At 50.9% G+C, this 13019-nt stretch overlaps 1 protein-coding gene and 3 pseudogenes across 1 annotated transcript in view; 1 reads left to right on the plus strand and 3 right to left on the minus strand.

The window, feature by feature from the left end:
* LOC144114479 (uncharacterized) overlaps window positions 1-13019 on the plus strand; it is a 40268-nt gene that overhangs the window by 16211 nt on the left and 11038 nt on the right. The window lies entirely within an intron of this gene.
* LOC144094512 (eukaryotic translation initiation factor 4E pseudogene) lies at window positions 511-1146 on the minus strand (annotated as a pseudogene).
* LOC144094522 (eukaryotic translation initiation factor 4E pseudogene) lies at window positions 5768-6403 on the minus strand (annotated as a pseudogene).
* Window positions 10300-10938, minus strand: LOC144116406 (eukaryotic translation initiation factor 4E pseudogene; annotated as a pseudogene).

Below are 13019 nucleotides of genomic sequence, written 5' to 3' on the forward strand. Positions count from 1 at the left end.
CGAGAAGCCGGAGGCTCACGCCCGCAGCTTCTAATGCAGTGCTACAGACCGTTGTCCCCACGTGCACTAAAACACAGTCTCGACCCACACAATATACCCGACCGGAGACGCTGGGTACTACATAGGCCCGTACCACGCTGTGGAAAGAACCAGTCTAGGGACGCTGCGCGCACCGAGCGATAAAACGCTACCAGAGATGCACAACTCTACATACGATGCTAAAATTTGGGGCGCCTTATGGTTATTGAATGCCGCCCAGCGCAGTCTTTCCGAAGGGTATTCTTTAGAGTTACGATAAAGGTCTCCTATTCTTTACTTTGCATCTACTTTCAAATGGAGTGGCAGTTGATGCAAGTTAGGGTGTAGTATATCGCTACGCAATGAGACAACTACTGAAGCAAGAAGAAAAAATGGTTTTATTTTTTAAACTTTCTGAAACAACACAGTGCTTGGATATGTTTGCTAACACAACGATCACCTTCACAGCAAAGCGCCGTGTTCTAGAAGCTCTCAAACTACGTATCTGGCCGTCTTTGAGGAGCCGTTCTTGGCCTGCGTGTCACCATGGGCTTGGTATAGAATACAGCTCTTTGGATCCATGTATAACCTCTTCTTCAAGATCTCCCCGATCCGGGTGTTGCTGTCCTTACTGCGATAGTCCGCCGTCCACACAGAAACCATGTCGCTCTTCTTTCGGATCTGAACCACAGCTCCACACACGTCGGCGCCAAGTTCGCCAAAGCCCTCGCCGATCAAGCACAGCAGAAGTTCGAGCCAGCAGTTGTCCGTTGCCGCCTCGTTCTTGCGCATCTTGACGAACCAACGACCACCTTGGCTGTTACGGCGATCTTCCCACATGGGCTTGATACCGTACTTGAACACGGAGTAGTCACATCCTTCAGCTATTTTGCTGGGAAGCTCCATATGGTTGTACAGAGCCCAGAAGTCTTCGACCGTGTCGAACGAAGAGATCTGTAGAAGGTTTTCTTCCCAACTGCGGTTCCTGTCGTTCTTATGGTACCAGAGGCTCCACCGATGTTGTAGGGGGTGCTTCCACGGTTCTTCAGGCGATGTGCCCGTGTTAGCCTGTTTGGATGACTCAGGCTTTTCCAGGTCCCTCTCGGAAGGCTTATTTTCGAGTGACATCCTGAACAGCGTTTGTGCCTGCCGAAACACCAAGCACACCAAACACCAACCACCAAACACCAAACACCAAGCTTCCGCAGGGCAGGAATGCGGCAGACTGACAGAACGCAGCACCGCCTCTATATATAGCCTTTCGTCAGGCTATCCCAGCAAGCATTGCAACCACGCGGTTCAGCGTGGGAAAGAAACGCGTTCCACGGCAGGCGTCCATACAAACGAGCAGGGTATAGCGTCCCAACGCTCGGACACGGAGGCGCCTCCAATGCAAGCAATGCACTTTCCTCTGCATCAGTGTTCCTGACACATGTAAGGTGCCAAACGCGTTGGTTGTGAAACTTTATTTCCAGCGGATATAGAGGAGCGACACGAAGTCGCCCCCCTCTTAAACGGCGGCCGCTATCCCTTGGGCAGCGGCGGCGTCTTCAGCCAGCTGGAGGAGCTTGATCTGTATCCCCGGGGCGGGGCTGAGCAATAGAGCCTCCCAATGAGCCGAGTCGGTAATGAAGTGACTCGCGGGTAGGGACTGCGGGCAGTTCCAGATCATATGATTTAGATCGGCTTTTGCATCACAATTTTTGCATTTGTTTGAGTAGAGCCCTTCCGAATAGAAGCTACACAATTGGGGATTTGGATAGGTGTTAGTTTGAAGTTTACGCCAGGCTTTGGCCTGTTGCTTGGAGAGCGTTTTATCTGCTGGGGGGAATCTGAGTCTTGCAAGCCTGTAGTGCTGCAGGATTTCTCTGTAAGAAAACAACCTGTCCTTGCCAGAGTATAGGGTGGGTGGGCTGCTCGATCCAGCTCGGCGGGACAGATCTCGAGCTAGGTTATGAGCCACCTCATTACCAGCAAGGGAAGCATGAGCAGGCGTCCAGATTAGGCGAATGCGCCGCGTGGGCTGATACTTTAGCAGAATCCGTGCTGCTTGTGGGGAGATTCTTCCAAACGTGTAGTTACGTATGGAAGAATCTCCCCACAAGCAGTTATCTAAAAGCGCAGTAAAGTGGTTAGTTTCAACAAAATGAGAACTTGAAAGGAAATGGCTCAGTATCTGTCTCACATATCGGCTGACACCTGCGCCGCGCCGTAAGGGAAGGGCTAAGAGAAGAAAGGAAGAAAGAGGTGCCGTAGTGGAGGGCTCCGGAATAATTTCGACCGCCTGGGGATATTTAGCGTGCACTGACAGCGCACAGCACACGGGCGCCTTAGCGTTTAGCCTCCATCGAAACGCGGCCGCCCCGGAAAGTTGATTTTTAGGAAATAGTAACTGTCTCACACCTCGGTGGACACCTCATACCGCGCTTTGATGGAAGGGGTGAAATAAAAAGAGAAAGAACATAGAGAGAAACAGTAATAGTAGTGGAGGACTCCGGAATAATTTCGACCACCTGTGGATTTCCGCAACCCACTTACATTGCACAGCCCACGGGCGCCTGTTGAGTTCCGCCTCCACCGAACCGCTGCCGCCGCGGCCAGGATTGAACCCGGGTCCTGCGATCTCATTAGCTAAGCATCTTGATTACAACTACACGCATATACGTGAAGGGGTATCTGAGTTTCACACATCCACGGGATTCTGAGCGGCGCACGCGGTGATTGCGACGCGCGTCTGTTCTTTCCGATTTTTCCTCTCTCCTATATATTCTCTCTGCATGCGGCAGTAGGTGTGGCCAATTTTGTTTTTACAGCGAAACTGTATGCCTCTACCGTCCAAGGAAATTTTCTTGTCGTCGTCAGCAAAAAACGGCAGGCTGAAGAAAAACCACAAAACAAGCATCAAAACCACATGATGAATGATAAGGCGCGTGTGAACAATGGAAACACCGTCCGGCCCGTTCCAGTAAATTAACATTAGGTTTGCACCTGCTCCGAAAGGGGTTGACTTGATTCGAAGCCCTCGTGTGAAGTGCAAACCGTATAATATATGATAACAGCGGCGGCCTAACTGGCTAAAGATAATAAAAAGTGGGAGAAAAAGATTAAAAGAAATTTGAGGACGCTTAATTTCGTCTTTAAGAGCGGTGCGCGAAAGCGTGTTGCAGCGTTTCCAATGAGTCCACGGAACGGAACGCTATCGTCCGTTCGGCGCGACGCCTTGTCCATTGGACAATTTAAGCAAACGAAACATATATTGGTGGACACCCAAACCGCGCCCTAAGGCAAGGAAAACGAAATGAAAATTGGTTATCAGAAAAGGAAATGACGCCTGTCTCGCATATCTCGGTGGACACCCAGACCGGGCCGTAAGGGAAGGAATATTTCCGAAGCGCGGTACCAACAACTACGCGTTCCGGTAAACATTGCGTTTGCAGCTGCTTCGAAAGGGGTTGACGTCGTTCGAAGCTCTCGAGTGGAGTGGAAACCGCATAATGTATGCGAACGGCGCCTGCAAAAAATGTAAATCACGTTCCTTTTCCCGTGTGTGTTTCACGGTAAAGACAATAATAGTAATAATTGGTTTTGGGGAAAAGGAAAATCGCGCAGTATCCGTCTCATGGAGGGGACATCGTGCTAGAAAAACTAGCCACCCTGTATACGCAATGCCTTATGACCTCGACTGTACCAGAAGCTTGGAAGAATGCAAACATTATCTTAATTCATAAGAATGCAGACGCCAGGGACTTGAAAAATTACAGGCCGATCAGCTTACTAACCGTTGCCTACAAAGTATTTACTAAGGTAATCGCTAATAGAGTCAGGGCAACGATAGACTTTAATCAACCAAATGATCAGGCAGGCTTTCGTAAAGGGTATTCCACAATAGATCATATTCACACTATCAATCAGGTGATAGAGAAATGCGCAGAATATAACCAACCTCTATATATAGCTTTCATTGATTACGACAAAGCATTCGACTCAGTGGAAACCTCAGCAGTCATACAGGCATTGCGTAATCAGGGGGTAGAAGAGCCTTATGTCAAAATACTGGAAGATATATATAGCAACTGCACAGCTACTATAGTCCTCCATAAAGTCAGCAATAAAATTCCAATAAGGAAGGGCGTCAGGCAAGGAGACACGATCTCGCCAATGCTGTTCACCGCATGTTTGCAGGAGGTATTTCGAGGCCTGAATTGGGAACAGTTGGGAATAAGAATAAATAGAGAATACCTAAATAATCTGCGATTTGCTGATGACATTCCCTTGCTGAGTCACTCAGGAGGTGAACTGCAAATCATGATCAACGAGTTAGACAGGCAGAGCAGATCGATGGGTCTAAAAATTAACATGCAGAAAACAACTTGTGGCCGCCCGTCGACATCGCCGATATTCACGAATTTCTAGTTCTGAGAACTAGTTTTGTTACTCGGCAGCAGCTTAAGGCCAGAAAAGCTTTGGAAGGGCACAACTTCCTCACAAGTGGATGGGTACGCGAGCCATGCATGAAAACGGTCGTAGCCGACACAGTGATACTCAAAACACAGGTAAGGACATAAAACCTTTTTTTTCGTGAAGTACTAATTCCTTTCGTCCCCGTTGTCGTTTGCGCCCAGGTGAACCACTCGCAAAGTTTGAATAAGCCACCCGTGGACGTGTGGGTCCTCGCAGAAAGCGACGGTCACATTGTGTCGGTTCACTGTATGTACCTGCATGGCCGGCAACGGAGAGGCCTGCTCGCATGTTGCTGCCCTGCTATTTTATGTATGCACGGCCGACCTAGAAAATAAATGTACGCGTGTAACCAAGAGTGATCACTTTCGGCAGCAGTTCCTAACTTTCAAATACATTCGAGGCGCATGTTTAGGAAAAACTACGAAGAGACGCGTCGCGAGGTGCCTGTTTTGCAAAGCGTAAAGCGCAGGTGCAGAAGTAAAAAACAAACGCGCAGTAAGCCAAGAAATCGTTGTACGCACCTGAAACGAAGTCGAGTGCACAGACTTTATACTTGTCTGGACTGGCGTCAGTCTCACTCCTGTTAATACGTGCCAGCCACTCGCGTCGGCGTCGATATGAAAGCTGCTTTGCTTTCTCGCACTCGTGCAGGCGTATTTTTGGAATCTTGAAGAACCGGCAGTCGGCCTGTCCTGTCTTCAGTTTCTGCGCTTTGCTTTGGGTTCTGCTGGTGCAGCCCACAACAGCACAGTACACCATAACGCCAGCATTATTGCACGCACCTACTACGCGAGCGTAAAAACCAACGTGCGCTTCCTGCGTCGGCTGCTACCAAGGACGACAAAATGGCGGACTACCCAGAATGCATAGCGCCGCCGGCTTTCGTGTAAACTACTAGATAGGCCTGTACCACGCTGTGGAAAGAACCGGTCTAGGGACGCTGCGCGCACCGAGCGATAGAACGCTACCAGAGATGCACAACTCTACATATGATGCTAAAAATTTGGGGCGCCTTATGGTTATTGAATACCGCCCAGCGCAGTCTTTCCGAAGGGTATTCTTTAGAGTTACGATAAAGGTCTCCTATTCTTTACTTTGCATCTACTTTCAAATGGAGTGGCAGTTGATGCAAGTTAGGGTGTAGTATATCGCTACGCAATGAGACAACTACTGAAGCAAGAAGAAAAAATGGTTTTATTTTTTAAACTTTCTGAAACAACACAGTGCTTGGATATGTTTGCTAACACAACGATCACCTTCACAGCAAAGCGCCGTGTTCTAGAAGCTCTCAAACTACGTATCTGGCCGTCTTTGAGGAGCCGTTCTTGGCCTGCGTGTCACCATGGGCTTGGTATAGAATACAGCTCTTTGGATCCATGTATAACCTCTTCTTCAAGATCTCCCCGATCCGGGTGTTGCTGTCCTTACTGCGATAGTCCGCCGTCCACACAGAAACCATGTCGCTCTTCTTTCGGATCTGAACCACAGCTCCACACACGTCGGCGCCAAGTTCACCAAAGCCCTCGCCGATCAAGCACAGCAGAGTTTCGAGCCAGCAGTTGTCCGTTGCCGCCTCGTTCTTGCGCAGCTTGACGAACCAACGACCACCTTGGCTGTTACGGCGATCTTCCCACATGGGCTTGATACCGTTCTTGAACACGGAGTAGTCACATCCTTCAGCTATTTTGCTGGGAAGCTCCATGTGGTTGTACAGAGCCCAGAAGTCTTCGACCGTGTCGAACGAAGAGATCTGTAGAAGGTTTTCTTCCCAACTGCGGTTCCTGTCGTTCTTATGGTACCAGAGGCTCCACCGATGTTGTAGGGGGTGCTTCCACGGTTCTTCAGGCGATGTGCCCGTGTTAGCCTGTTTGGATGACTCAGGCTTTTCCAGGTCCCTCTCGGAAGGCTTATTTTCGAGTGACATCCTGAACAGCGTTTGTGCCTGCCGAAACACCAAGCACACCAAACACCAACCACCAGACACTAAACACCAAGCTTCCGCAGGGCAGGAATGCGGCAGACTGACAGAACACAGCACCGCCTCTATATATAGCCTTTCGTCAGGCTATCCCAGCAAGCATTGCAACCACGCGGTTCAGCTTGGGAAAGAAACGCGTTCCACGGCAGGCGTCCATACAAACGAGCAGGGTATAGCGTCCCAACGCTCGGACACGGAGGCGCCTCCAATGCAAGCAATGCACTTTCCTCTGCGTCAGTGTTCCTGACACATGTAAGGTGCCAAACGCGTTATCTAAAAGCGCAGTAAAGTGTTTAGTTTCAACAAAATGAGAACTTGAGGAAAGGAAATGGCGCAGTATCTGTCTCACATATCGGCTGACACCTGCGCCGCACCGTAAGGGAAGGGATACAGGAGGGAGTGAGAGGAAAAAGGAAGAAAGAGGTGCCGTAGTGGAGGGCTCCGGAATAACTTCGACCCCCTGGAGATCTTTAACGTGCTTGACATCGCACAGTAGATGGGCGCCTTAGCGTATCGAACCCTACCTTGCCGGTCGCATTTCGATGGAGGCAAAAGGCTAGGACGCCCATCTGCTGTGCGATGTCAATGCACGTTAACGATCCCCATGGGGTCGAAGTTATTCCGGAGCCCTCCACTACGGCACCTCTTTCTTCCTTTCTCCTCTCACTCCCTCCTTTATCCGTACCCTACGCTTGCGCAGTGTGCATGAGACGCCGACTTTAACGGCGTCTTGAAAGCGACAAAGAACGATGACCTATTTCCCGCTAAAACCGAGCGCCTGCAACTGCTGCATGCTAAAGCTGCATGTCCTGGAATGCGTCATGGCGAACTCCAATCGATGAATCAGAGCAGGCTGTCTTGTACCGTGGAACCGAAGTTCGTGTTTCTATGGGCGACTTGGATTTCAATCCACAGTTCTGATTGGACCGCGACGGTTATACCGCTCCTTCGCGGAATCGCAGAGTAGCTGCGGATGGCCGATTGGAATTCACCATTAGTAACACGCGTCGTTAACGCTAGATTACAGACATTTCTTTGGGTGCCCACTTAAGCCTCTGCTGCCCTCACTGAGATTAACAACTGCCTCAGTTTATTGTCAAACAAGAGAAAGGATTGCTGGAAATACTTATTACGAACTCTTAACTGTCTTTGTTTAATTTTATCGGGCTAAATGCCATTTCATTTTGACTGGGGCACTTTACAGTGCGAGTCAGCGTCCCGCATCCCACACAGCCAGCTAGGCGCTCGGCGCAAGTAACATGGTTGTACTGAACGCCTGTACTGTACTGAGCTCCTGAACGCCAAGATGCCAGCTAAGCGTCCAATTACTATCACATTTTGTGGAACGAACTTAACCCGCATGTCTGTTAGATAACCGTGCTATTTTCGGAGCCTTCTGGAGGGAGAGTATTAGGCTTTGTCGCCACCCTCGACGTCGCTTCGTCTCACGTTGTTATTGCGACGCGCATCTGACCTTCCCACGTTTTCCTTTCACTTTCTGGCCTTCTACTCTTATCTACTCGCATAAGGACAGTACTCCTGTCGACAGCCCCCGCGCACTTTGCACTTATTTTTTCAAACAACCCCTTCGCCTCCGCGTTTCGATGGAGGCGAAGCTCGAAAGGCGCCCGTAAGCTGTGTGACGTCAGAGCAGGTCAATGATCCCCGTGTGGTTGAAATTATTCCGGAGTCCTCCACTACGGCGCTTCTTTCACTGTTTCCTCTTCCACTCCAACCTTATTTCCTGCACGGTGTCCGCCGAGAAATGACGCAGTTACTGCGCTTTCATTTCCTGAAAACATTTTTTTTTTTCATTTTCCGCTAGCATGCCAAAGCTGTGGCTCAGGAGTAGGGCGCTCGGCCGCTGACCCGAAAGACGCGCGGATTTGATCCCGGCCGTGACGGTCGAATTTCGATGTAAGCGAAATGCTAGTGGCCCCGTGTACTGTGCGATGGCAGGGCACGATAAAGGACCGCAGGTGGTCAGAATTATTCGTAGCCCTTCACTACGGCGCCCCTCACAGACTGAGTCGCTTCGATACGTTAAACCCCGTTAAACCAAACCATTTTTCACTACCTGGTCAGGCGACGCATCAGTGGTACCCTGGTCCCTCTTGTCTGGAGCGCTTTCGCGCGGTCTCGCCACGTATAGCAAACGAGAACATTTGATATCTGTCGAACTAAATGTCCGCTCGTATTGCAGAACTGGAATACGCCTTTCCCGGAAGTCTAAGCCGTGCTATGCTCGGAGACAACGTTCTCTGGCGCTGGTGTCGAGCGGGCATCGAGACACCCTGTTTACGATCACGAGACGCTGGCTCTCAAGAACGTGCTGCTCGCACGCGCGGATACGCCAGCAACCGGTATCGAGAAGCCGGAGGCACACGCCCGCAGCTTCTAATGCTGTGCTACAGACCGTTGTCCCCACGTGCACTAAAACACAGTCTCGACCCACACAATATACCCGACCGGAGACGCTGGGTACTACATAGGCCCGTACCACGCTGTGGAAAGAACCAGTCTAGGGACGCTGCGCGCACCGAGCGATAGAACGCTACCAGAGATGCACAACTCTACATATGATGCTAAAAATTTGGGGCGCCTTATGGTTATTGAATACCGCCCAGCGCAGTCTTTCCGAAGGGTATTCTTTGGAGTTACGATAAAGGTCTCCTATTCTTTACTTTGCATCTACTTTCAAATGGAGTGGCAGTTGATGCAAGTTAGGGTGTAGTAGATCGCTACGCAATGAGACAACTACTGAAGCAAGAAGAAAAAATGGTTTTATTTTTTAAACTTTCTGAAACAACACAGTGCTTGGATATGTTTGCTAACACAACGATCACCTTCTCAGCAAAGCGCCGTGTTCTAGAAGCTCTCAAACTAGGCACGGGCCCAGGCCCTCATCGAGAAACACGCCCAAGACCCGCACGCCCGGTACGTGGACGCAGCGGAATACAAACGAGAAGGCTTCGCGGCAGTGGTCGTTGCGGCGGCTACCGGCACCACGACAACGGCAGCGAGCGTGCGGTGCACGGACGCCACAGACGCCGAGGAGGTTGCCATCGCTCTGGCGATCTCCGAGGCCGAGTGTCACACCGTGCTCAGTGACTCGAGGAACGCCGTGCGCAACTTTGCCAAGGGGCGAGTGAGCGCGCCGGCGGCCGCCATCATCGGCAAGCTCCAGCCCCAAGACCGCCGCAGCACCATCCGTATCAAGTGGTTCCCGGCGCACGCGGGCGAGTGTGCATCCTCGCCGAACCACAACGAGACGGCCCATTCGGCGGCGCGAGCGCTTACCCTCCGCGCCCCCGAGAGTGACCGTTCCGTGTGGTGGTTCGAAACCAAGGACCGCGTAACCAGTTATGGCGAAGTTACCATGTGTTACCGCCTAGCTCGACGGACAATGCCGCCTCCCCACCCGGCACTCAGTCGGGAGGAGGCCGTCATCCTAAGACAGATACAGACCGGGTCACTCCTCGCCCCGGCAGTGCTACACGTACTTCACCCAGAACTCTATCCGAGCGATGTGCGCAATGTTTGTGCAGCTGGTCCGGCGGACCAATGGCACATCATGTGGAACTGTGCCAGGTTCCCGACCGAGGCTACCTCCAGGATATACCCGCCCGAACTTCAAAGTGCAGTGCAGTCTGCAGACAAGGACATTCAACTATGGGCCGTCCAGCAGGCCCGGGGTGCGCTCGAAAAGCACAAGCCTCACTACCCACCACAAACGGGCCGAACGGGGGTAGTGCAGAGGAGGGCATAACCCCGGGTCGACGCTTGGCCAACGTCACGACGCGTCAAACCGTCGGTTGCCGGCATTTTCAATAAAGTTTTTCCTACCTACCTACGTATCTGGCCGTCTTTGAGGAGCCGTTCTTGGCCTGCGTGTCACCATGGGCTTGGTATAGAATACAGCTCTTTGGATCCATGTATAACCTCTTCTTCAAGATCTCCCCGATCCGCGTGTTGCTGTCCTTACTGCGATAGTCCGCCGTCCACACAGAAACCATGTCGCTCTTTTTTCGGATCTGAACCACAGCTCCACACACGTCGGCGCCAAGTTCGCCAAAGCCCTCGCCGATCAAGCACAGCAGAGTTTCGAGCCAGCAGTTGTCCGTTACCGCCTGGTTCTTGCGCAGCTTGACGAGCCAACGACCACCTTGGCTGTTACGGCGATCTTCCCACATGGGCTTGATACCGTACTTGAACACGGAGTAGTCGCATCCTTCAGCTATTTTGCTGGGAAGCTCCATGTGGTTGTACAGAGCCCAGAAGTCTTCGACCGTGTCGAACGAAGAGATCTGTAGAAGGTTTTCTTCCCAACTGCGGTTCCTGTCGTTCTTATGGTACCAGAGGCTCCACCGATGTTGTAGGGGGTGCTTCCACGGTTCTTCAGGCGATGTGCCCGTGTTAGCCTGTTTGGATGACTCAGGCTTTTCCAGGTCCCTCTCGGAAGGCTTATTTTCGAGTGACATCCTGAACAGCGTTTGTGCCTGCCGAAACACCAAGCACACCAAACACCAACCACCAAACACCAAACACCAAGCTTCCGCAGGGCAGGAATGCGGCAGACTGACAGAACGCAGCACCGCCTCTATATATAGCCTTTCGTCAGGCTATCCCAGCAAGCATTGCAACCACGCGGTTCAGCTCGGGAAAGAAATGCGTTCCACGGCAGGCGTCCATACAAACGAGCAGGGTATAGCGTCCCAACGCTCGGACACGGAGGCGCCTCCAATGCAAGCAATGCACTTTCCTCTGCGTCAGTGTTCCTGACACATGTAAGGTGTCAAACGCCTTATCTAAAAGCGCAGTAAAGTGTTTAGTTTCAACAAAATGAGAACTTGAGGAAAGGAAATGGCGCAGTATCTGTCTCACATATCGGCTGACACCAGCGCCGCGCCGTAAGGGAAGGGCTAAGAGAAGAAAGGAAGAAAGAGGTGCCGTAGTGGAGGGCTCCGGAATAATTTCGACCGCCTGGGGATATTTAGCGTGCACTGACAGCGCACAGCACACGGGCGCCTTAGCGTTTAGCCTCCATCGAAACGCGGCCGCCCCGGAAAGTTGATTTTTAGGAAATAGTAACTGTCTCACACCTCGGTGGACACCTCATACCGCGCTTTGATGGAAGGGGTGAAATAAAAAGAGAAAGAACATAGAGAGAAACTGTAATAGTAGTGGAGGACTCCGGAATAATTTCGACCACCTGTGGATTTCCGCAACCCACTTACATTGCACAGCCCACGGGCGCCTGTTGAGTTCCGCCTCCACCGAACCGCTGCCGCCGCGGCCAGGATTGAACCCGGGTCCTGCGATCTCATTAGCTAAGCATCTTGATTACAACTACACGCATATACGTGAAGGGGTATTTGAGTTTCACACATCCACGGGATTCTGAGCGGCGCACGCGGTGATTGCGACGCGCGTCTGTTCTTTCCGATTTTTCCTCTCTCCTATATATTCTCTCTGCATGCGGCAGTAGGTGTGGCCAATTTTGTTTTTACAGCGAAACTGTATGCCTCTACCGTCCAAGGAAATTTTCTTGTCGTCGTCAGCAAAAAACGGCAGGCTAAAGAAAAACCACAAAACAAGCATCAAAACCACATGATGAATGATAAGGCGCGTGTGAACAATGGAAACACCTTCCGGCCCGTTCCAGTAAATTAACATTAGGTTTGCACCTGCTCCGAAAGGGGTTGACTTGATTCGAAGCCCTCGTGTGAAGTGCAAACCATATAATATATGATAACAGCGGCGGCCTAACTGGCTAAAGATAATAAAAAGTGGGAGAAAAACATTAAAAGAAATTTGAGGACGCTTAAGCTTCGTCTTTAAGAGCGGTGCGCGAAAGCGTGTTGCAGCGTTTCCAATGAGTCCACGGAACGGAACGCTATCGTGCGTTCGGCGCGACGCCTTGTCCATTGGACAATTTAAGCAAACGAAACATATATTGGTGGACACCCAAACCGCGCCCTAAGGCAAGGAAAACGAAATGAAAATTGGTTATAAGAAAAGGAAATGACGCCTGTCTCGCATATCTCGGGGGACACCCAGACCAGGCCGTAAGGGAAGGAATATTTCCGAAGCGCGGTACCAACAACTACGCGTTCCGGTAAACATTGCGTTTGCAGCTGCTTCGAAAGGGGTTGACGTCGTTCGAAGCTCTCGAGTGGAGTGGAAACCGCATAATGTATGAGAACGGCGCCTGCAAACAATGCAAAGCACGTTCCTTTTCCAGTGTGTGTTTCACGATAAAGACAATAATAATAATAATTGGTTTGGGGGGAAAGGAAAATGGCACAGTATCCGTCTCATGGAGGGGACATCGTGCTAGAAAAACTAGCCACCCTGTATACGCAATGCCGTATGACCTCGACTGTACCAGAAGCTTGGAAGAATGCAAACATTATCTTAATTCATAAGAAGGGAGACGCCAAGGACTTGAAAAATTACAGGCCGATCAGCTTACTAACCGTTGCCTACAAAGTATTTACTAAGGTAATCGCTAATAGAGTCAGGGCAACGTTAGACTTTAATCAACCAAATGATCAGGCAG

Source organism: Amblyomma americanum, chromosome 1, assembly GCF_052857255.1.
Source record: "Amblyomma americanum isolate KBUSLIRL-KWMA chromosome 1, ASM5285725v1, whole genome shotgun sequence".
Lineage (NCBI taxonomy): Eukaryota > Metazoa > Arthropoda > Arachnida > Ixodida > Ixodidae > Amblyomma > Amblyomma americanum.